This window comes from Terrapene carolina, unplaced genomic scaffold (genome assembly GCF_002925995.2).
Source record: "Terrapene carolina triunguis isolate 2854851 unplaced genomic scaffold, T_m_triunguis-2.0 Scaffold112, whole genome shotgun sequence".
Classification (NCBI taxonomy): domain Eukaryota; kingdom Metazoa; phylum Chordata; order Testudines; family Emydidae; genus Terrapene; species Terrapene triunguis.
In genome coordinates this window covers 12,216,694-12,239,503 of record NW_020664463.1, presented here as the reverse complement: position 1 = coordinate 12,239,503, position 22,810 = coordinate 12,216,694, and the positions used below count along the sequence as shown (strand labels likewise).

At 42.5% G+C, this 22,810-nt stretch overlaps 1 protein-coding gene across 3 annotated transcripts in view; it reads right to left on the bottom strand.

The window, feature by feature from the left end:
- Positions 1-22,810, bottom strand: part of LOC112109791 (proline-rich protein 5) — a 423,972-nt gene that overhangs the window by 306,993 nt on the left and 94,169 nt on the right. The window lies entirely within an intron of this gene.

Here is a 22,810-nt window from a genome sequence, read left to right as displayed (position 1 = left end):
TGCAGGTCTCTGAATAGGTACGCAACTGTGTATGTATTTTTCACTGTCCACTTGCTTTTGCACAAAGAATTTATTCTTATCTGGTTGAATTGGTATCTACCTTCTCAATATAAATCTCTAGTATAAAATTAAAAGTCAAGAAAATGCATCCAGAATGACTAAAGGCCTGCTCCTGCAACCCTTACTCACAAGAGTATGCTATTAAAGCCATACTCTCATAGGTAAGGGTTACTTTTGTGATTAAAGGTTGCAGGACTGGGCCCCAAATTTGAAGAGTCAGAACATTATCTAAGCCACAAAGTATATTACCAAACCTTTTGTGCCTCTATACACTCTGCATTCATACAGTGCTGAAATGCAAAAGAGAGAGGGCCTGATATTTAAAGGATTCTATCAACATCAATGGGCATTGGATCAGGCCCTAAAAACATATTAAGTACATTCAATATTTCCTCTTCTAAACACTCATCCATAAAAGTTTAATGATAACAAACCCACAAAAATGAAACTCATGATGGTTGTGACAAGTGGCTTTTCAGTGGCTATTGTTCACAAGTGGCTTTCACTACAACATGATATATTAAACAGATTCTTCTCTGTCTTTGTAATCTTTGAAACCAAGGACAACACCTGGCATATCTAAGGAGTCAGTGATATACCTCTAGTGTTAACAGTTTTTTCTAGAAAATGAATGTAATTATTTACTCATGCTGAATCTCTATTAGCAGGAGATCAACAACGGCTGATAGGATTACTGGTTTCAGTGATAGGAAGGAGCTCAAGAACTGAACCCTCTTGATGGGTGATACAATGAAGTTTTCATTGATGTAGCTGCATGACAATTATACATGTGTTGAGGGGTTACAATACCAGATAAGTGGCCAGATCCACACCTGGTGTAAATCAGCATAGCTCTGTTGAAGTCAATGGAGCTACACCGAATTACACCACCTGATGATCTGGCCCAATGAAATCCAGGGCTGGAAACCTGGGCAGGCCACATCTTAAAGGGAATAATAATAGTTTCCACACACATTGGGTAAAATCCTGGCCCTATAGAAGTCAGTGCAAGTTTTGCCATTGAATTCAGTAGGGTCCAGATTCCAACCAGAGCGCCTTCCATCAAGGATCGCAAGGCGTTAAACAATAATGAGTTAAACCTCATAACTCATCCAGGAGGAACTGTAAGCATCATTTATACAGAAGGAGAAACAGAGAGGTAAAGGAATTTGCCCATCACGCTGATCAGGAGCAGAGATGGGTCTAGAAGCTAGGCGTTCTGACTCCCAGTTCCCTCCTCTAACCATTCGTCCATGCTCCCCAGCCTGGAAAGAAACTCTCAGTTACTTTCCTCTATGTTTTCTCTGCTGACTCATTTCACTTTCATCCAAAGCAGATGACACAGACATTTTTTAACCTTTAGGAACTAGACTCTCAGCAGCAACAACAACAAAATAGCTCCAAGCCAAAAACTAAACTTTGGCTTCTTCTCCATAAGTGAGCTAAACCTAATCCATTTAGATTGTGTGTTTTTCATACTTGGGGTTCTTCTACAACCAGAGGCGCCGACTCTGTGGGTGCTCCAGGGCTGGAGCACGCACGTGGAAAAAATGGTGGGTGCTCAGGACTTACCAGCAGCCCCTCATCAGCTCCTCCCCCTCCCCCCAGTGCCTCCCGCCTGCTGGCGGCCCCACCGATCAGCCCCTCCCACTGCCTCCCCGCACGCTGCGGATCAGCTGTTTATCGACATGCAGGAGGCGCTGGGGAAGAGGGGGAAGCGCGAGGGCAGAGTGTGCTCCGGGGAGGGGTGGAATGGGGCGGGAAGAGGCAGGGCGGGGTTGGGAAGAGAAGGATGGGGGCAGAAAGAGGGGGCGGGGCTTGGGGAAAGTGGTGGAGTAGGAGTGGGGCCTTGGGCAGAGCGGGGGGTGGGGGGTGTCGCGCACCCCCCGGGAAAGGACAAAGTCGGCACCTGTGTCTGCAACAATCCAAAGACAGAAAAAAAATATGCTTGAGCTGGACGAAGCAGAGTAATGCCTTTCCAGATAGGAACATGCAGGAAGAAAATAGTTTTCCCCTCTTTCCCAAAGACCTTAACCTACTGGACGCTGACCATTCATTATTGTAAAAGTTACCAACAGGCCTCTCAGAGTATGCCAACACACATCTGGGAGTACATACATTGGTGCAGAATAGGAGTTACAGGACAGATTCTGAGCTGGTGTAAATCAATGTAGCTCCAATTTAAAGCAATGGAAGCTACAGTGATGTATGCCAGCTGAGGATCTGGCCCTACAAATCTAACTACTCATTTAAAGGTACATGTACCCTTTTTTGCAAATGTAGACAGATGCATCCACAAATACTTTGGTCACATTTTTAGAAGCCCACTAAAAAATTGGCCCTACACTTTCTCCTAAGTAGCTGGTATCCTGGAAAAGGCTAGTATTTGAGGCATTTAACCATGTTTGTTTTAATCTCTGCCTCTCTCAGAGTCACAATGAAGCAAGAGTGGAGAAGTAGACATGCTGGGCATGGTGATATTGACAGAAGTAAGTGCTCCAGATTCCTGCAACTGCTGCAGAAATAAAGATCTTGTCATTTTCACTTTATTCTCAGGAAGTGCAGAGTTATGTCAATTTCACTGTGTGCAGTGCTGTTGTAGCCACCTTAGTCCCAGAATATTAGAGAGACAAGGTGGGTGAGGTAATATCTTTTATTGGACCAGCTTCTATTGGTGAGAGAGACATGCTTTCGAGCTGCACTGAGCTCTTCTTCAGGTCTGGGAAATGCCCTCAGAGTGTCACAGCTAAAGACAAACTGGAACAGATTGTTCAGCCATTGTTTAATGGGCCACTTGCCTTCACCTTGAGTGATCCCTTGAAATAAGTGTTAACTACTTATGGTAAACAATCTGTTCCACCTTGAATTTAGCAGTGGGTATGTCTACACTGGAAACTTCAAAGCGCTGCCGTGGGAACGCTCCCGCGGCAGCACTTTGAAGTGCAAGTGTGGTCGTGTGCAAGTGGTGGGAGAGAGCTCTCCCAGCGCTCCGGGTAATCCACTTCCACGAGGGGATTAGCTCCGAGCACTGGGAGCCTGTCTACACTAGCACTTTAAAGCGCTCAGACTTGCTGGGCTCAAGGGGGTGATTTTTCACCCCCCTGAGCCAGCAAGTTAGAGCGCTATAAAATGTAAGTGTAGACAAGCCCAGTGACACTTTGAGTACACTTCCCAGACCTGAAGAAGAGATCTGAGTAAGTACGAAAGCTTGTCTCTCTTTCACCAACAGAAGTTGGTCCAATAAAAGATATTACCTCACCCCCCTTGTCTCTCTAATTTCAATGAGAGCAGCAGCTCTTGCACTCTTTCATTCATTAGATGGTGACATTGAGACAGAGGCAAAAGGTAAGCACAGTGGAACTCCCAGATATAGTTTATATTAAGCCAGACAGGAGTTTTTTCAGAATGGCTTTTCTGCAGAAGGAAGGATAGCAATGGGATTTTTTCAGGCAGGATCGGCACATAAAGGAAAAAATAGCTTTCCCCTTATCTATGGAAATCCAAGAAAACATTTCCTCACATTTTATTAAACACTTCAGAAAAGATGAGACTATGAAGACAGAAGATAAGGAAAAGACATGAGACTGGTAAAAAAACATGAGAAAATTAAAAAAATATGGAAGTTATTCTGAAACCTTAAATACACTAGTTATAATCCTTTAGAAGATGAGCAGCCACTTTCCTGCTAAGTAGCCACCAGAAATAATGGTGCACATTTCTGCCATATATAGTTTTCAGGCTGGAGGGTCTGATTCCTAAGTGAGTGTCTCCTCTAGGCAGCGAATAGAACTGCAGCCATTACAATTAAATAATTAACGTAACTTACATTAAACAAAACTATGCATTGTTGGGTGATTTAGCGTGGATCTTTCACCATAGCAATATCCAGGCTAACCGATCTATGTCCCCAAATCTTTCTGAAGAGGTGTTTGTGAAATAAATTTCAGGTGCAATCAGGTTGGTCTCTGCACAGACAGATCCTTGTGGACTACAGGCCAAACATACACACACACACACAAGCACCCCTGTATTCACATCCAATACACTATTGTAATAATTTTTTTACAAAATATACCTTGTGATGTATCATTTGAAAACTAATAAATCACTGATCATTAATATTTTTCCATGATATATGTATGCAGTGTGCATTAAGAGTTATGGATATAGCCAGAATTATGACTAAAGTATGTAAACTAGGTATGTCAGGGGGAGTTGTTAAACAGGTCTGCCCTAGACAAAGGAATGTGTTTCTTCTCTGACCAGTAGCCCGGTCATCAGGCAGAGACAATGAAAGGTACATACACATTCCAAGTAAACAAAGATATCAAGCTAACAGCAGGAGAGAGAGAAGCTTGGTCTAATATTTACTTTTCAAAGAATACATTACAAAGGTTTATTAATCTATAAAGACATGGGACCGATACTCAAGTGATAAGCAATTGAATGAACTGATTGCATACAATATTACTGTATAATAAAAGTGTATAGAGAGAGGCCTTTTCTGAAAGCTAATGACACACTGGTGATTAAGATAATGCTGAAATGTATGTATTAACACTATGAGAAATTATGGATACTTAACGATATTATACTTTAAAGTTGGTGGCCAAACAGGGAGAAAGAGGATCCCTCCCAGACACAAGAGAAGGCAGCTATCTACCTGTCTCCAAAGAGAGTAAGCAAGGTGTGACCAAAACCAATGGAATCTCCATTTACATAGAAATCAACAATGGGATAAAAAAATCCACAGGAAGGGAAGAACAGCATGAGGCCATTCTGCCTCTTGAAACAAAGAGACAAGATGGGTGAGATAATATCTTTTACTGGAACAAGTTTGGTTGGTGAGAGAGACAAACTTTCGAGCCACACAGAGGTCCTCTTCAGGTCTGGGAAAGAATTTTTTCCTCGGTGGGGCTTTCCTGAACCCCCACTGCTAGCCTTCAAACAATCCCCAAGCTCATCATCAGAAGCAAGCTCCCCATGGACCAGAACGCACCAACTCAAAGCAGCACGAGACCCTGCTCGAGCAACAAATGCAAAATCTGTAGACATATCTCCACTGCTACAATGATCAACACCACCTCCTCCTAACACACCTTTCAAGATCCATGGATCCTACACATGCCTATCACAATATGTGGTGTACCTCATCCAGTGCACTAAATGCCCCAACAACAACTATGTGGGTGAAACCAGGCAATCACTACACTCTTGAATGAACTCACACAGGAAAGTGATACAAGACAAAAACACCTTATGACCTGTGGGTGACCACTTCACAAAGCGGGCACTCTATATCTGACCTATCAGTCCTCATCCTCAAAGGAAACCTGCACAACACTTTCAAAAGACAAGCCTGGATGCTTAAACTTATTACTCTGCTGAACACTAAAAACCATGAACTGAACAGAGACACTCATTTTACAGCTTATTACAACAATCTGTAACCCATTCCCCCTTCTTTTTGTCCTTTGCCTGAAGAGGTGTTAACGGGCCACTCTACCTTGAATGGACCCTTACAATATGTGTTAACTATTTATGCTAAACAATCTGTTCCACCTTGCATTTTGCTGTGGCGCTGGAAGTGCCTTTCCCAGACCTGAAGAAGAGCTCTTTGTGGCTTGAAAGCTTGCCTCTCTCATTAAACAGAAGTTGGTCCAATAAAATACTTTACCTCACCCACCTTGTCTCTCTAATATCACTGGGTCCAACACGGGTACAACTACAGTGCATACAACATCTTTTCTTACAAGCTGAGAAAGGGTGTGTGTGTTGAAGTCTCTGGGAACTGAGTATAGGAGAGAAACCTACTTAGCCAAAGATCTTTCGCCTAGGAAGACAAGGGAAGCCAGCATCTTGTACTTCTGTGGAAGGTTCTGACTGAGGGAAAGACAACCACAGCTTACAAGAAGAATGACTGGTGACAGAAACCATCTTGACCAAAGCTGGTACCTTACTAGCTTAAGTTTTAGATTTTAGATGCGTGTTTTCACATTTATTTCCTTGTAACCATTTCTAACTTTATTCCTTTTACTTGGCATCACTTAGCTTATGTCCCATAGCTAATAAATTTGTTTTATTTGTACTATAAACCAGCTCTGTGCTGTGTTTGAATGGAAGGGTATATTAATCCCAGTTAAGTTAATAAGCTGTAATGGGCTGGATGCTGCAAAGCACACGGTTTTGGGGAAATTCACGATTGGCAGCGTGTTGGGGTCACCTTACTGGTTGTAGCCAAGGCTAGTGGAAGCCAGAGTGGGGTTGTGGGACTGTAAACAGGTTGCTGGGGTCAGAGCTGCTGAACCAGGGCTGTCTAAGCACCCAGATATGCAGGGTATGACCTGCATACTGATACGCTGGCTGTGAGTGTCCAGGCTGGGAGCTACAGCAGCAAAGCATTGTGAGGAACCCAGGGTTACAGGATAAGAGGTGACACAACCCCTTACTGATCTGGATTGCACCCCCAGACCCTGACAGAGGGTAAAGTTCATCATCTCTTTACAGGCTCCTCCTTAGGTTCAGGCTGATTCATACCTATTATGCCTGTCTGCCATTGCTAATGAATTGAAGCATTTTGACTTTGAGCTCTCAAGTCTTTCACCCACTCTGGGCTCCAAGACATTCTCATTCCACACTAATTAAAGAAAATACATCTTGCGTTTGGGTAGGAATCCAAAGGGATGATTGCAGAGTTCTGAGGGACGAGTCCTCCCTCGGTTTATTTAGACTCTTTTGAAGAGATATCCAAAGCAGGGCTTTGGAAGTGCTGCAAATGCAAACTTGACTGCTGTCAAGCACTTGTGAAGATTTCAAACTCATGCCTTCCACACCCACGCTTCCCCTTTAAAACATTAATGAGTATTTTATATTGATGGATTTCAGCCTTCAAAAGCAACTCTGCTACTTCATCCTCCGTGAATAACTAAATCCCACTGATTTTCTTGCCCTTTGAAGTTTGTCTGAAAAGATTAATTGGAGATCTCTCTTTGTCCACCTAGATTTAAAATATTTGCCATTTTGATAATTACATAAGTTTCATTATGATTCCCACTAACAACCCATCCCTGTGCGCAATGAAGAGGCATCCTCCAAAATACAAACAAATCCTGATCTGTGTGGCTTATTAACACACCATAATGTGTTAACGTTTCTTTCATTTCCTTTATTCACACCTCTTCCACTCCTTCTGCTCACTTTCAGTGAGATTTAGGATAAAACTTTTCAGAAGCATCTGAATGATTTAGAAAAAACTAAGTCCCAGTTTCCAAGCTGACTTAGGCACTTCGGCCCAGATACACAAAGGCACTTAGGTGCATAGAGCCAACTGAAATCAAAGGTGCCTAAATACCTTTGCGAATCTGGGACTTGGGACGCCACGTCACAAAGCGTTTCAATGAGGCTTAGGTTCTGACGTACCTATAAAATTTACCTAAGTCAATTTGGAAAAAAGGGACTTAGGCACTTTCGAAAATTTTATCCTAGATCAAAATAAGGCAGGGAGAGAACCTGGGTCATGGAAGTGAAGGACTGAGGGAGGGAGAAGGTGTTCTCGGAGGGAATGTACACATACCAAATGCCCCTATTAAACTGGGACAGTTCTTATTTCTATAGCAAAGTATTTACCAATTTTCCCCACTAAATCCCTCCCCAAAACTCTCTCTTCTACGCCAATGTATTTCAATAGCATTCGAATAGAAGGCGTGGACTAGATCTGGTTGGAAAACAGTCTTTCCCTTCCACAAAAAATGCACAAACTTTCATGGCAGGAAAAGACTGAAAAAAAGTCTATTTTGGGAAAACTGAAATGGAATTTTTCGGTTTGGTCCCCAGGCTGCCCAACTCCGTGGGCATTTGTGCAGCCCGGATACCAGTTGCCCAGTGAGCTAGGGAGTCAGGCAGCCCAGAGAGCTGGCTGCCCAGGAAATTGGGAAGCCTGGAGAGCCATCTACCTGGAGAATCAGGGAGCTAGCTGCCCAACTCCCTAGGCAATTGTCCTGACTCCCAAAGAGGCTCAAGCGCCTTGCTAGGTGGGCTGCCACAGAGCCCAGGAGCCTGGCAGCTGTGGGATCCCTGGCCCCGTGGCAGCCTGCCTGGTTTCCATCAAAAGTTTAATGAAAATTGACACATTTCTTCAGAACATTTTGATTCTGACGAACTGGCATTTTCCAACAACAAAATGTTGCATCCAAAAATTTCCAACCAGCTCTAGTGTGGACACTTTCTCCCGAGTGTCCCTTTTAAACATTAGCATGTCTGGGGAATGGCAAACAGTTTTCTATCTTCATCTATGAATCCTAGAGCTCATCTGCCTTAGAAAGTAAAGACAACCAAGTTAATTTACAACCAAACTACATGCAACCCCCAAAATGTAAATATTATATGTAATAAGGGTACATATGGATGAGTGGTGATAAGAGACTGATCCTTATTTCCTGGCTGCAGTCACCTGACAGCAATGAAGTTTACAAAAGGTAACCCCCCTGTCATATAGCAAGGGTCAGTAGCTACTGCTACACTGCACATCTTGGGCCAGATCTTCAGATGGTATAAATCAGTGTAGCTCCACTGAAATCAACAGAGTGATACCAATTTACACAAGCTGAGAATATGGCTTTACAAATCGACGTAACATTTTGTTCAAAGTTGGCTGATTTTCCTATTGATTTCTGCACAGTATGAAAAGACTGCCTCCAAGGAGCAACTTTTCTGCCTTTATTCATGTAAACTACAAGGTTACCATAAATATAGCTCATTCTATTATTTTTGAGACAAAACTACTGGTCCAGATCGTATGCTGCTGGAAACTGGCGACTTCAGCAGAACTACACCAGTTCATACTGGTTTGATGGAAACCAGCTGTGGTTTGGCCCCTTTGTGATTCAGAAATGTTGAAAAACACTGGAAATTCCCCACTGCTTATTAGAGTTTCTTGTTCTCTTGAACTACATACTGAGAAGCCACATCAAGGGCAGATGAGTATATACAGGATGAATGACGTGTCTATCTTTTTCTTCTAGGAGCCCACCAAGGATCCCATGGTACCAGGATGCTATTGGATCACGGGACTACTCCTGGATCATTAGCATCATCACATTATTTATTTGTCACAAAATCAATTCTGTTATTAGTGTTGCCTTGTTTCCTTGTACTCCCCTGTCGGTCTCTCTGTATTCACTTGTTCTCTCTTGTGTTCTGCTTAGATTGTAAGATCTTTGGGGAAGGGACTGTCTTTTTGTTATATTTGTACAGTGAGGTCTTGGTCCATGACAGCAAGAAGGCGGGGCTGGAGAGAAAATGAGATTCTTGAAAGATCACTCAGAACTCCAGAGACTCCTTACCCTGACTTTAAGCAACAATAGATGCCTTCCCCCCATCCGACCCCTGGCCCCTAGTAGCCTAGGTAAAGCCCAGGAAATTAGACAGTCCTTAAATGAAACATACCTGGAGAGTAACTAATGTACTTTGCTAAGGGTTAAGCTGATAGAGAGGGTGACTGCATCTGGTTCAAATACTGTGCTTCCCTTGCAGGTGGGCAGCTTGGTTGCAAAAACTGGTTTGCTTTTTTCCAAACTTGTATCTGGATTAGGAACTAAAGAACAATTCCTCATGTGCAAAACGATGCATTTGGTAGTACTAAAAGAGCTAGTTTTAAGGTTTGCTGCTAAGAGCCATGGTTAAGAGCTCTCAGTTCCAGCACAGCTCATTACATTATGAGAAAGGGAATTCAATTTTTTGTCTTTTGTTAAACCACTCCCATCCTGTTATTGAAGAGATGGTCATTCTCAGATTGACTATCTACCATAAAAAAAGCTCTGTGGTGGCATGCCAGTTAGTCAGCTGCAATCAATTTTAAAGGTGGCTAAAAACCACTACAGGATGTTTTGCTGAAACTACATGCTAACTAAATTGGAAACAATGGAAAAGCAGGCAGTCTCACTTCTGGTAATGATTTAATTCAAAGAACACCCACATAATCTAAGCACTGTTCAGTCACATGGTTAACTGTTTACCTTTTAATTGCCTGTAATTATCAGGTAGCAGCAAGGTAATGAATTACACAGTAGTTTCACATATCACAGAGTGCATATGCTTGTTACTTTTGCATCTAGGGAGCTAAGGGCAAGACTATACAATTACTACTGCATAAGAGTTAACCCTACACACTCACCACAGAACAAAACATTACTTACACAGAATGATAGATCTAATATATCACATCTATGCCCTTTACTGCTCACCATATAAGTGCAGTGGAGCCTTCTCTAGAAAAAATAAAATAAAATAATGATAATTCAACAATACAGCTTCTTTCTGAACAAAATCACCATGCTCACAGCCAGCTCTGTGGTTGCTGGGCACATGCAGAGGGGCAAAAAAGGGGAACATAAGAACAGCCATACTGGGTGAGACCAATAATCCATCTAGCCCAGTATCCTGTCTTCTGACAGTGGCCAGTGCCAGAAGCTTCAAAGGGAATGAGCAGAACATGGCAATCGTCAAGTGATCCATCCCCTGGTATCCAGTCCCAGCATCTGGCAGTCAGAGGCCTAAGGACACCCAGAGCACGGGGTTGCATCCCGGACATGTTTGCTAATAGCCACTGGTGAACCTGTCCTCCATGAGCTTATCTAGTTCTTTTTGGAATTCAGTTATAGTTTTGGCTTTCACAACATCCCCTGGCAATGAGTTCCCCAGGTTGACTCTTCACTATGTGAAGAAGTATTTCCTTTTGTTTGTTTTAAACCTGGTGCCTATTAATTTCATTGGGTGACCTTGGTTCTTGTGCCATGTGAAAGGTAAATAACACTTCCTAATTCACTTTCTCCACACCAGTCATGATTTCACAGACCTCTCCCTCCAGGCTTGTCGAGCCATTCAACAGAGGCTACTTCTACCAGACTACTGACTGGCCTCCATTCACATCCCTTATGTGCTCCCATTGTGGGATAGTGGACAGGAGAATCCAAATAGTGGTGGAACCTTTGTCCTCAAGCGTTACCTGTTCCATGCCAGTGGCCTCCCTGCCTGGCAACATGGGGGTAGGAAAGACATGGGACAGATGATAGACAGGCAGATAGGATCTGCACTCCCTCCATAACCCTTTCTCCCTCAAATCCTGTCCCTATGGAATACACATAGAATAGAGTTTTATCCCTGCTATAAAATTCTATAGGGTAGTTCAAGTGACCTAGAGAGAGAATTTCATTCTTGATTAAATGCCACATAATTTTAGAGACATTTGCAGAGAACCCTATAGATTTCTATAGGAGCCGGTTGGTTTCATTCCTCTGAAACTGTGTAGGATTTTCCCATAAGTTTGCCACTCTCAGTGCAGTGCAGGCAAACTACACAAATTCCACAGCTGGGGGACAACCCCTTCCCTGGCTAGGAAAGCTGGAATTACCCCTCTACGCAGAGTCATCTAACCATAACTGCACCTCACCCCGCCATGCAAACAATTTGGGACTCTCGTTTTATACACTGTAAATGGAGTTTCATTATATCCAAGTTCACTATTTACAATTGGGTTCCACTGTAATTAGCTTATGTCACTCCTGACTCTGTGAGGCTTCAGCAGTTACAGGCATTCCTGAAAAAGTCTTTTCAACCACAGCAACTAACTGCAGCCTTCGCGTTCAGCTCCCATTCCATGCAAGTGGGAGCTGTGCAGAGAGCCTTCCCCGGGCCCTGACCCACTTTTACAGACATGCTCAAAGAAACGGAGAGAGAGAAAATAGACAGTGATCCGAGAAAGAGCTGCCTGCAGAGAAGCACAGCTTTCAGCCAGCCTGCATTTGACACGCCATCACGCGCTCAACAGCTTTCCTGTCTGCATCTCTCCTTATGGTCTATGGACTATGTGGGAGGAAGGGGGAGGTGGGAATAGAAGAGGAAAAGAACAGCACAGAAGAGAATGTAAGGGAGAGAATCAGAGAAGGAAGAGACAATGGCAGGAGGTGGGTGGGGTGGAAGGATGCCCAACAATGGCTCCCAGAGCTCAAAGCTCAGTGCAGTAGTGTCATGCGTTTTAGAATCTGTAATATTTCATAGATTCACAGACAGAAGGGATCTTTGTGATCATCTACTCTGACCTCCTGCATAACACAGGCCATAGAACTTCCCTGATTTAATTCCTATTTGAAATAGAGCGTCTCTTTTACAAAAAAAAAATCCAACCTTGATTTAAAAACATAATGTTACCCATTATACACAGCAGCAATGGGAGATCAAGAGGTATTAGGAGGGGAAAAAATGGTGAGCTGAGGTGAGCTGTCCCCCAGAAAAAGCTTGCTGCTGAAAGTTATCTTGTTTTACGCTAAACTGAAAAGTACTAAGCAGTGTGCTGCCTTGTTGCCCCTACTGTGTAAAGTCAGTGTCTGTTCAAGGAGATGCAAGAACTCTTTCTGCATGCAGTTGGGGTTGAAAGCAGATCTCACTGGAAATCTATGGGTTTCCTCTCAGAAATTCTAGGCAAATTTGAATTATACAATGTTAACATTAAAAACCTACAAACAGCATGAGCCTGCATTTTTACTGCTGCAAATGTGGTTGTTATTATTATTCATGTCAGGTGTCATGTGAATGGGGTTGCCCTAGAATGGGATGTACCTTGGTGCAATGGACTGTAAATATTGACCTCAGCCAGTATTTCAATCAATCTGTCTGTTCACCTCAAAAGAATTCAACAGTCCATTTTCCCCTCTGGGTTACAGCATTACTATCCCCACACCAACGCCTCAAAAGAATCTCACACTTTGCTGGCATCTCTTTTATTCTTCAAACCATAACCTTTCCGTGTGATATGACCTTGGTTAGATCAGGGTTTTTCAGTGCACCAAGTGCTTATACTATTTCTGATGCCAGTTTTGGAATACAGACCAAAATGCGACTACACAAGAAATTTCTACAGACACATTTGTACCAACTGACTCAACTGGTCAAAAAACAATTTAGTTAAACTGGAGCAAAGACCTTGAGCAGACACTCTTATTTCAGTTTCAGAGTGGTTTATATTGATTTAGCATAAGCTGATTTTTTACCTACTTCGCACTTATCTACACACATACTTGCACTGGTTTAATTAAATCAGTTTAGTTTAACTGGTGCAAACTCCTGCATGGACACTCTTATTTTGGTTTAAGTGTGGCTTGTTTTTGGTTCAGGTTAAACCTGTTCTAATGGACTTTAGCTAATCCGAAATAAACCACTTTTACGATGTCTACACAGCCTTTTGCACTGGTTTAACTAAATCAGACCAATGCAACTGTCTGTGTAGGCAAGCACATAAGCTAAATTGATATATGATACTCTTCAAGGTACATAAGAAGTGTCTACACAAGAGGAGCCTGCACTGATTTAAACTGGTTTCTAAACCAACTTCATTAAATAGAAGCTACTTTCTCATGTAAACAAGGCCCAAGTCCAATTCTCTTGAAGTAGTCACTAGGCCATACTGCTCTTCTTGCATTAAAAGAACGGGGAATATGCAGAGTTAAAATATTATGGCACAACATACTTGAAGCAGGTGCATGTGAGTCATCTGCTCACAGAACAAAGAGCAGAGGACAATCTGTACTCCTTTTCCTCTTTCTGTCCTGGTTAATGCAAAGAACAAAGAAAACCGACTGTGTTTTGGTATGCACTGCTTGCTAATTTTCAGTGAAGATCCAATTTAAAAAAGAAAATAAACCTACCCACATTGTGGGTGAATTTCATTGGCCTGGGTTTAGGCAGAGTCCACATGAGTAGAACTTGGTTCTCTTAGTTTGTCACAGGAATTTTGGCTCAGATTGAATTACCTCTGAGAAATAATCTGGTTTTTTTCCTTAAAGCTTGTAGAATGGCTAATAGTAACCACAATTGTTCCCCCACCCAAGTGCCTGGGGGCATAGCACTGAACTCAGCTGTGGTAACTCCTGAAATAAGAAATTCTTCTTCTCAAAGCCTTGTGAAAACAGAGCTAAATATATACCGAGGGAAAAATGCCTCTGATGTGGTTTCCCTCCTTGAATATAAAACTACAGCTTGCAAGCGGAAAATTGCTAGCCACCCACTATCATTAAGTCACATCCTCAACAGCTCTAGGGCCTGATCCTGACCTCATTTACACCAGTGTCATTCCATTAACTTCATTGGAATTACTCTCAATTAATACAGGTGTAACTGAAAGCAGAGCTTGGCTCGAGGGACCAGTTGCTTAGGGCCAGCTCTTCACTGCCTGGCACAGCTCAGGAGAGAGGACTGTGAAGGTAGTTTTAAGGGAGGATAGCGTACTGGATAGGGCAGAGGACGGGGACTCTGGAGACCTGATTCTATCCCCAAATCTGCCCTTGGCCTGCTTGGTGATCTTGGGCGAGTCACTTCACCTCCCTGTGCTTCAGTTTCCCCATCTGTAAAATGGGGATAATGATACTGAACTCCCTTTGTAAAGTGCTTTGAGATCTACTGATGAAAAATGCTGTATAAGAGCTAGGTATTATTATTTAAGTTACATTTATGCTTCCCAGAGGTTGGGGCCATTGGGTGACAGTCCAGCCCTGAGGCACAACTTAGAGCAGCATCTGTGTTACTCTAAGTTGTGCTCTTAGTACTGTCAGATCAATTTTTCTTGCACTCTCTGTCTAAATCATAGCTTTTCCTTTTGCATTTATACATGCAGCACTCCTGGCCTGAACTATGAAGGATCGGGGTCATATAATAAGCTGCAAATGAAACAATGCCAGTATCACAAGGTCACGTCTAAATCTGTGTGAAAAAAATTCTCAGCACTGGAAATCTAGCAAATTAATATAGAAAAATTATAGCGTTAATGAATAAAGCAAAAGCAAAGAGAAACAATACATTCTGCAGGGAGAAAAAGTCACATTTCTCTTTGAAAAAATTCTCTCTCTGAAAAGACCCAAACAACTGCATGGCAACACATGATCCATCACAGGGCACGAAACAGTGCCATACCTACTGTGTGTGACACATCTGTATTTGGTAATAGAGACAATAAAACATTACACTGGCCACAGTTCACAAGTGCACAGGTTCTTACATACAAAGTTTTCCGAAGTGGAAATTTGAGGGCATAGTCTCAAGCTCATGTAAATCAACTGAAGTCACTGGAGTTGGCGTCAATTGGAGTGATGCCAATTTAAACCAGCTACGGATCTGGCTGTGATTTCTACCCATGTAAGAACTATCACTGACATCTTTATCTATGGGGCTGAAAGCCCAGAGAAACAACACACAGAGGGCAACAGACAGAGGTCTCCATTGTGGGGAAGAAGGAGAGGATCTTATTTCCCAAAAGGCAGGGGAAGGTACACTTTCAGAAATGCTGTTTTATATTTAGGCCCTGTGGTGTATTTGTATGTACTCATTTTTCATATCCTTAAACACCAGAGGTTCCCTATTTCAAAAACTGCCAAAAAAGAGTTATAAACATCTTCGTATCCCAAACCACCTGCCACCCTGACCTGCTTATAACCTGCCTGTCTCCTGTGCTGCAGTCTCAAAGGCTCAGCAAGGCTACCCCTGACAAAAGACTGCCAAACTATGAACCTCAAGGCCATAATATATTGGCCCCAACTGATACTGTGTTAGAAAAGCTTCAGTTCCAAAGAACAGCCCCTGCCGTGCTCAGGAGAGTGCGGGTCATTTTGTTCTCTAACTGCTACATTGTCATTGGTTTGCTGTGTTGCTGCCCAGATGGGGAAACGGCATTCTTTGTATTTGATTACAGCCTTTGAAATGCCCTTTGCACCCATTTGAAATTAGATGGGATATATAAAGGACATTTAGGCACATTACAGAGACAAGAAATAGGTCCCACTGGGCAGATGTATTTATTTATTTTGTCTGCTTTTACATGAAGATGACAGACCCAAGAGTTCAAATGTAGCTCAGAGAAGCACACATGACACCTCATGGTTTTATTTTTCCATTAGGACCTGCTGTGTAAAAAGACCTCATCCCCCAATGCGAGAGATATTGTACTTTGTATTTTATATCTTTTTTAATACTTTGTGCTGCCTGGAGAGGGTTTTTTTAACCCTCTGTATGGACTCCACATTATCCCTATGTCAAATGAGAGATGTTCAGCTAAATATTCTCTTACCCCTCTTTGCAGACTCTCTCAGGCCTAAACTAGGACACTTAGCGATAAGATGTTCCAGTCACAGTGGCAAACAAAGGGCCTCTGTACCACATGTTTTTCAAAATAAGTCAGGTTTTTTTTTTAGTCCTCTGTATAAATACCTTCTGGGAATCACGCAGTGACCATTTTGTCTCTCTGGTGTTTTGTGAGTTGTTCTTCCCAAATCTCTGTGCTTTTTCACCCCCATTTTCCTGCTTCCTTTCTGACTCATTCTCCTGCTTTCTAATTCCACACAAAGGGCCAGAGAATGCAGGCTGAGAGTGTCTGTATGTGTGTGCATGCAAAGGTGCCTTAAGTTCCTCTTTGCACTCCCCTGATCCTGATGCTGCTCTTGCAGGCCCAAGTCCAGCTAGAGCTATCTAAGGGCTGCTTTAATTTATCTTGTCTATACATGGCCATGGGGGCTAACACTGCAGTTAAGGATCAGTGCAGCGCAACTGGTCACACTTTCTCCTGCCATGCTGGCAGCAGAGAAGTTGAGTGCGATAAGAGCCTCTGGATGAGTACCTTAATAGGGCAAGGACTTCACCATCCATGTCAATTCTTTCTTGGCCACCAGATGATACTGGGGTGATCTTTCCAGGGTTAGTTAAACTGGTTGTAGGACCAGATTAGGTTGATGGTGAGGTGCATACATGCACTGGAAAACCTGGCTCTAGGAATACTTTCTGATCCTTAAATGTTAGCCTCAGTTCTGCTGTTTGCTACTGCTTTGTGATGACACCCTACAATCTTATTCCAAAAGTGAACATACTTCTTTCCCCGTTTCTGTGGGCACATTTTCAAAGTGGTGACAGAGGGGATATGAGATTTTGTCATGTGGCACCCATAGAACAAGTCACTTGGGTATCTGACCTTTTATAATCCCTTGATATGCTTTGTTGCTCTTTAGATAATCTAGCTGCTCCAGTTTGTCTCAACTCCCAAATTCAGATTCCTGAACTACATTTTCATTAATTTCTTCTCCTCTTCCTGGTCCCTAGTTTCATATCTCCGATGCTTTACTCACAGAGAAATGATGGTGTCTACACATGTCTGTGAAGGGCAAGGTGGATTGTGAGATTTTCTATCCCAATTCATATACCATTTTATGTCAACTTATGCCAGTGAATTGATGCTGAAACTGTATCACAGGCTGGGGTGCACTCCTTGGGATGAGCCTGTTGGGTGGGCTGAAGATAAATGTAGCCCATGGCTCAGAGGTTGGAAGACCTGATTGAAAGAAAAGTTTACCCTCTAGGAGGAAATGCAGGAACCAACTTCATTCCTGGCCTTCTCACTGAGAAATACTTCAAAGGGACTATTTTCTCCTTTGTGGTGAGTCCTCTGTGTCGGCAGCAATACATCAAGGCACTTAAGCATATACTGAACTTTAAACATGCAAGTAATCCCACTGAAGTCAGTGAGATTACTCATGTGGTCAAAGTTAAGCATGTGTTTACATGCTTTGCTAGATTGGGGCCTGTATGTTGAATAGGGATCAGAGTTTCTCATGACTTCCCACTCTTCTTTATAAACCTACATTCCCCCTCCATGAAGAAAAAGTCCTGTGTTACTTTGTCTTCCTCTGGCCAGACGGGCTCCATCTACCAGTGAAGAAAGGTACATGACCAATACCAAGCTTACCCCACACTACAAACAAATCCTATTGCCTCCAGAGTGCTTCTAGTCTTTGATCCAACCAGATGTAATGGATTGGTACATGTCTGTATCAAATTATGGCCTTCCATTGACACTGTAACTGCCATGTTGAAGAATGTGACCTACACTTTCAGGCTGTAACTAGCTGCTTAGAGCTATCAAGGACAAACCCAGGGCAGCTTAGTGTAATGCCTAATTCCCAGAAGGACTAAAACAAAAGAATCATCAATGGTAAGTAACTGTGTCCCAACCAAGGGGGTCTACCCCCTGTACCAAGGTTTTGCTAGAGAGAGGAGCCGGCCGGAGGGAATTGATTTTCCCAGTTTGAACTCTAGATGGCTGGAAGTTCTCAGCTAACCACAGGACTAGAGTCTGCAGTTGATTAGCTGGTCACCTGACGGAGGGAACAGAAACGTTATGTAAAAGCAGGATCTGCCCCAGTCTCTCTCTCCCCCCATATCTGATCACTGCCAGAAAATGGAAGGACTGCAGGAGTGGGTCCAAGGGCTCAGACAACTGAGCACAGATTCAAGGGCGAGAGCATACAGGCTTTTCTGTGTTTCCTAAAGATCTGTAAGGATGTACCTTAGGACATGTCTGCACAGGGATAAAAAACCTGTGGCTGGCCCAGGTCAGCTGACTTGGGCTCGCAGGGCTCGGGCTCTGGAGCTGAAAAACTGCTGTGTAGACGTTCAGGCTCAGGCTGGAGCCCAAGCTCTGGGATCCTCCCACTTCACAAGGTCCTAGATCCTGGGCTCCAGCCCGAGCCTGGAAGTCCACATAGTAATAAAACAGCCCCATGAGCTGGAATCAGCTGGCCTGGGCCAGCCACGGGTTTTACTTTGCTGTGGGTATGTCTACACTACCCGCCGGATCGGCGGGCAGCGATCGATCCAGCGGGAATTGATTTATCGTGTCTAGTCTAGACGCGATAAATTGACCCCCGAGCACTCTCCCGTTGACTCCTGTACTCCAGCGCTGTGAGAGGCGCAGGCGGAATCGATGGGGGAGCGGCAGCAGTCGACTCACCACAGTGAAGACACCACGGTAAGTCGATCTAAGTACGTCGACTTCAGCTACGATATTCACATAGCTGAAGTAGCGTAACTTAGATCGATCCCCCACCCAGTGTATACCAGGGCTGTGTAGACATACCCTTACAGGCCCTGATCTAGAAACTGATTTGATGCTGCCCAGTCCCAGCTGGCTTGGAAGCACAAAGGTTGAGTCCAATTAGAACAGACTTGTGATCCATGAGGGTGACTCAGACAGGTCTGTAACACTCTCCATCATTCTGGGAAGTCTGAGCATAAAACTTTACCATGTGATTTGTAATCTCGCATGACAACCAGATAGTTGCATTGTTATCCGTGCCCCACCTCTACCCACAACAGGATTTAATCTTACTCAACAAGTTTAAAACACTGCACTTGCTACCTCTAAATGTACAAAAATTAGCTTTTGTTTAGTCTGATGTTTGGGTTAAGGAAACAGACTTCCTTCTGAATTGACTATGAGCTTTTATAAATGTAAACAGAGAAACTGACTCATTCCCTGATCCTCTGACACTGTAAGTCTTTGGTTTGGTTTCACCTAGATTTTAAACCGCAAAGCCAGGCAACAATTGGCAAACAACAATTTTTGTCACTAGCTTCCTGCTGTATGATTATAAGTGAGAGATTTATATGAATAAACATCCAGGGATGAATACATCCCCATGTAATTATTGATTTAGATCAGTGGAGTTGCACAGGGGATACATTTGGCCTTTTACTGTAAATAAAAAAACCCAGTGCTTATTATCCTGTTAATGTGCTGGTGGACAAGGGAGGGGTGCAATAAACTTCCCTGCAGCACTGTTCCTGGCAGATCATTCCATCACCTCCTCCGAACTTTCTAATATACGATGTTATCCAGCTCCTATTGCAGTCAATGGAAGTCTTGCCACTGACTTCAATGGGAGCAGGATCCTAGGATCCAAGCAGTGGCTAATATTGGTGAAAAAACTGAAAACCAGTGTTTAACATTGTCTGAAAAAAAGTGAGGGGTGTTTCATAATCTGGGAGCACCAGCTTTGGTAAGAGTGCTTAAAGTGTGCTCTCAGTGACCCAGCTTAATTTTTATTTTTTGCCAGGTCTGGGACCTCCCTGACTTTAAGCCCTGCTGATATAATGTACCTAGACAACTGTGCAATATGGTACTGGGGAAAAATACCTGCTCTTGATCCAGCAGAGGTCTTGAAGCATTACCCATAACAGAGTAATATATGGAGATATACCCTATCTTATAGAACTGGAAGGGACCTTGAAAGGTCATGGAGTTGAGTCCAGTCCCCTGCCTTCACAGCAGGACCAAGTACTGTCCCTGACAGATTCTTTTTGTTTTTTTTTTTGGCCCCAGATCCCTAAATGGCCCCCTCAAGGATTGAACTCACTACCCTGGGTTTAGCAGGCCAATGCTCAAACCACTGAGCTATTCCCCACCCCATTGGTTGTTAAATTATGCAGCCCTTAAAATACAACCAGCCACGGTAGTTGATTCAATGACCTCAAACAGAAGTGAAAAAGTATTTCCTTTCGTTTGTTCTAAATCCATCCGTATATAAAAATTTACTAACCACAATGTCTCAATTGCCCCAGTTTTTAAGAAGTGACACCTTTCCCTCTTAACACACGCATCCTGTTGTGATTTTTTTCTTTCATCAAATGTTCACAAACATTACTTCCAACATACACATTCTTTGAATATTTTTCAAACTAGGTGCTGCTTTTCTTTCTGGATATCTTATTTTTCTTCTGACAGTTTCCCTGGTTTCATTTATTTGTATTAGGGCTGTCGATTAATCGAAGTTAACTCACGCGATTAACTCAAAAAAATTAATCGCAATTGAAAAATTAATCATGATTAATCGCAGTTTTAATCACAATATTAAACAATAGAATACCAATTTAAATTTATTAAATATTTTTGGATGTTTTTCTACATTTTCAAATATATTGATTTCAATTACAACACAGAATACAAAATATACAGTGCTCACTTTATATTATTATTTTTTATTACAAATATTTGCACTGTAAAAATGATAAACAAAAGAAACAGTATTTTTCAATTCACCTCATACGAGTACTGTAGTGCAATCTCTTTATTGTGAAACTGCAACATACAAATGTAGATTTTTTTTGTTACATAACTGCACTCAAAAACAAAACCATGCAAAACTTTAGAGCCTGCAACTCCACTCAGTCCTACTTCTTGTTCAGCCAAGTGTTCTTAAAATGAACATGTGCTGAGTCAGAATCCGAGATTGCTATAACATGAAATATATGGCAGAATGCGTGTATAATAGAGCCAGAAATATACAAATCTCTCTGTCAGGGTTCCCTCCCCACTCTGAACTCTGGGTTACAGATGTGGGGACCCGCATGAAAGACCCCCTAAGCTTATTTCTACCAGCTTAGGTTAAAAACTTCCCCAAGGCACAAATCCTTTCCTTGTCCTTGGACTGTATTGCTGCCACCACCAAGTGATTTAGAAAAAGGACCACTTGGAGTTCCTATTTCCCCAAAATATCCCCCCCAAGCCCCTTCACCCCCTTTCCCGGGGAGGCTTGAGAATAATATACTAACCAATAGGTTAACAAAGTGAGCACAGAACAAACCCTTTGGTTTTTAGGACACTAAAAATCAATCAGATTCTTAAAAGAAGACCTTTATTATAAAGAAAAAAGTAAAAGAAGCACCTCTGTAAAATCAGGATGGAAGGTAATTTTACAGGGTGATAAAAAGATTTAAAAACACAGAGGATTCCCCTCTAGGCTCAACTTCAAAGTTACAAAAACAGGAATAAACCTCCTTCTTAGCATAGGGAAAATTCACAGGCTAAAACAAAAGATAATCGAACACATTTCCTTGCCTTTACTTACAATTTCTGTAATTTTAGATGTATCATTTCAAGGTATCTTTTCAAGAGATGGGTTACCTGCTTGGTCTCTCTCTCTCTATCTATCCAGAGGGAACAAACAAAGAGAGCACAAACAAAACCTCCCCACCCCAGATTTGAAAGTATCTTCTTTTCCCATTGGTCCTTCTGGTCAGGTGCCAACTAGGTTAATTGAACTGATTAACCCCTTACAGGTAAAATGATTCTGTACCTCTGACTGTACCTCTGGCCAGGAGGGATTTTATGTTACTGCATACATAAAGGTTGTTACCCTTCCCTTTATATTTATGACACTCTCCCAGTCACAAATTTAATTAACGCATTATTTTTTTAACAAGCATCATCAGCATGGAAGCATGTCCTCTGGAATGGTGGCCGAAGCATGAAGGGGCCTATGAATGTTTAGCATATCTGGCACGTAAATATCTTGCAATGCCGGCTACAACAGTGCCATGCGAACACCTGTTCGCACTTTCAGGTGACATTGTGAAGAAGAAGCAGGCAGCATTATCTCCTGCAAATGTAAACAAACTTGTTTGTCTGAGCGACTGGCTGAACAAGAAATAGGACTTAGTGGACTTGTAGGCTCTAAAGTTTTACATTGTTTTATTTTTGAATGCAGTTTTTTTTTGTACAATTCTACATTTGTAAGTTCAACTTTCATGATAAAGAGATTGCACTATAGTACTTGTATTAGGTGAACTGAAAAATACAATTTCTTTTGTTTTTTTACAGTGCAAATATTTGTAAATAAAGTGAGCACTGTACATTGATAAATAAAGGACTTGATAAATATTTAAAGAAAACATCAGTACCTAGACTCTTACATCTGTGACTAGCAAGCAATTTTGACAGAATTTGTTGACATGATCAAATCTGTACTAGGCATTATGATGAAACCACCAATCTCCAGAAATACGAGTGCATCAGCTCATAGCACCCCTCGAAAGTTGTGTTACTGCCAGGGCCGGCTCTGGCTTTTTTGCCGCCCTAGGCAAAAAAGCCACCGGCCGCCCCCCC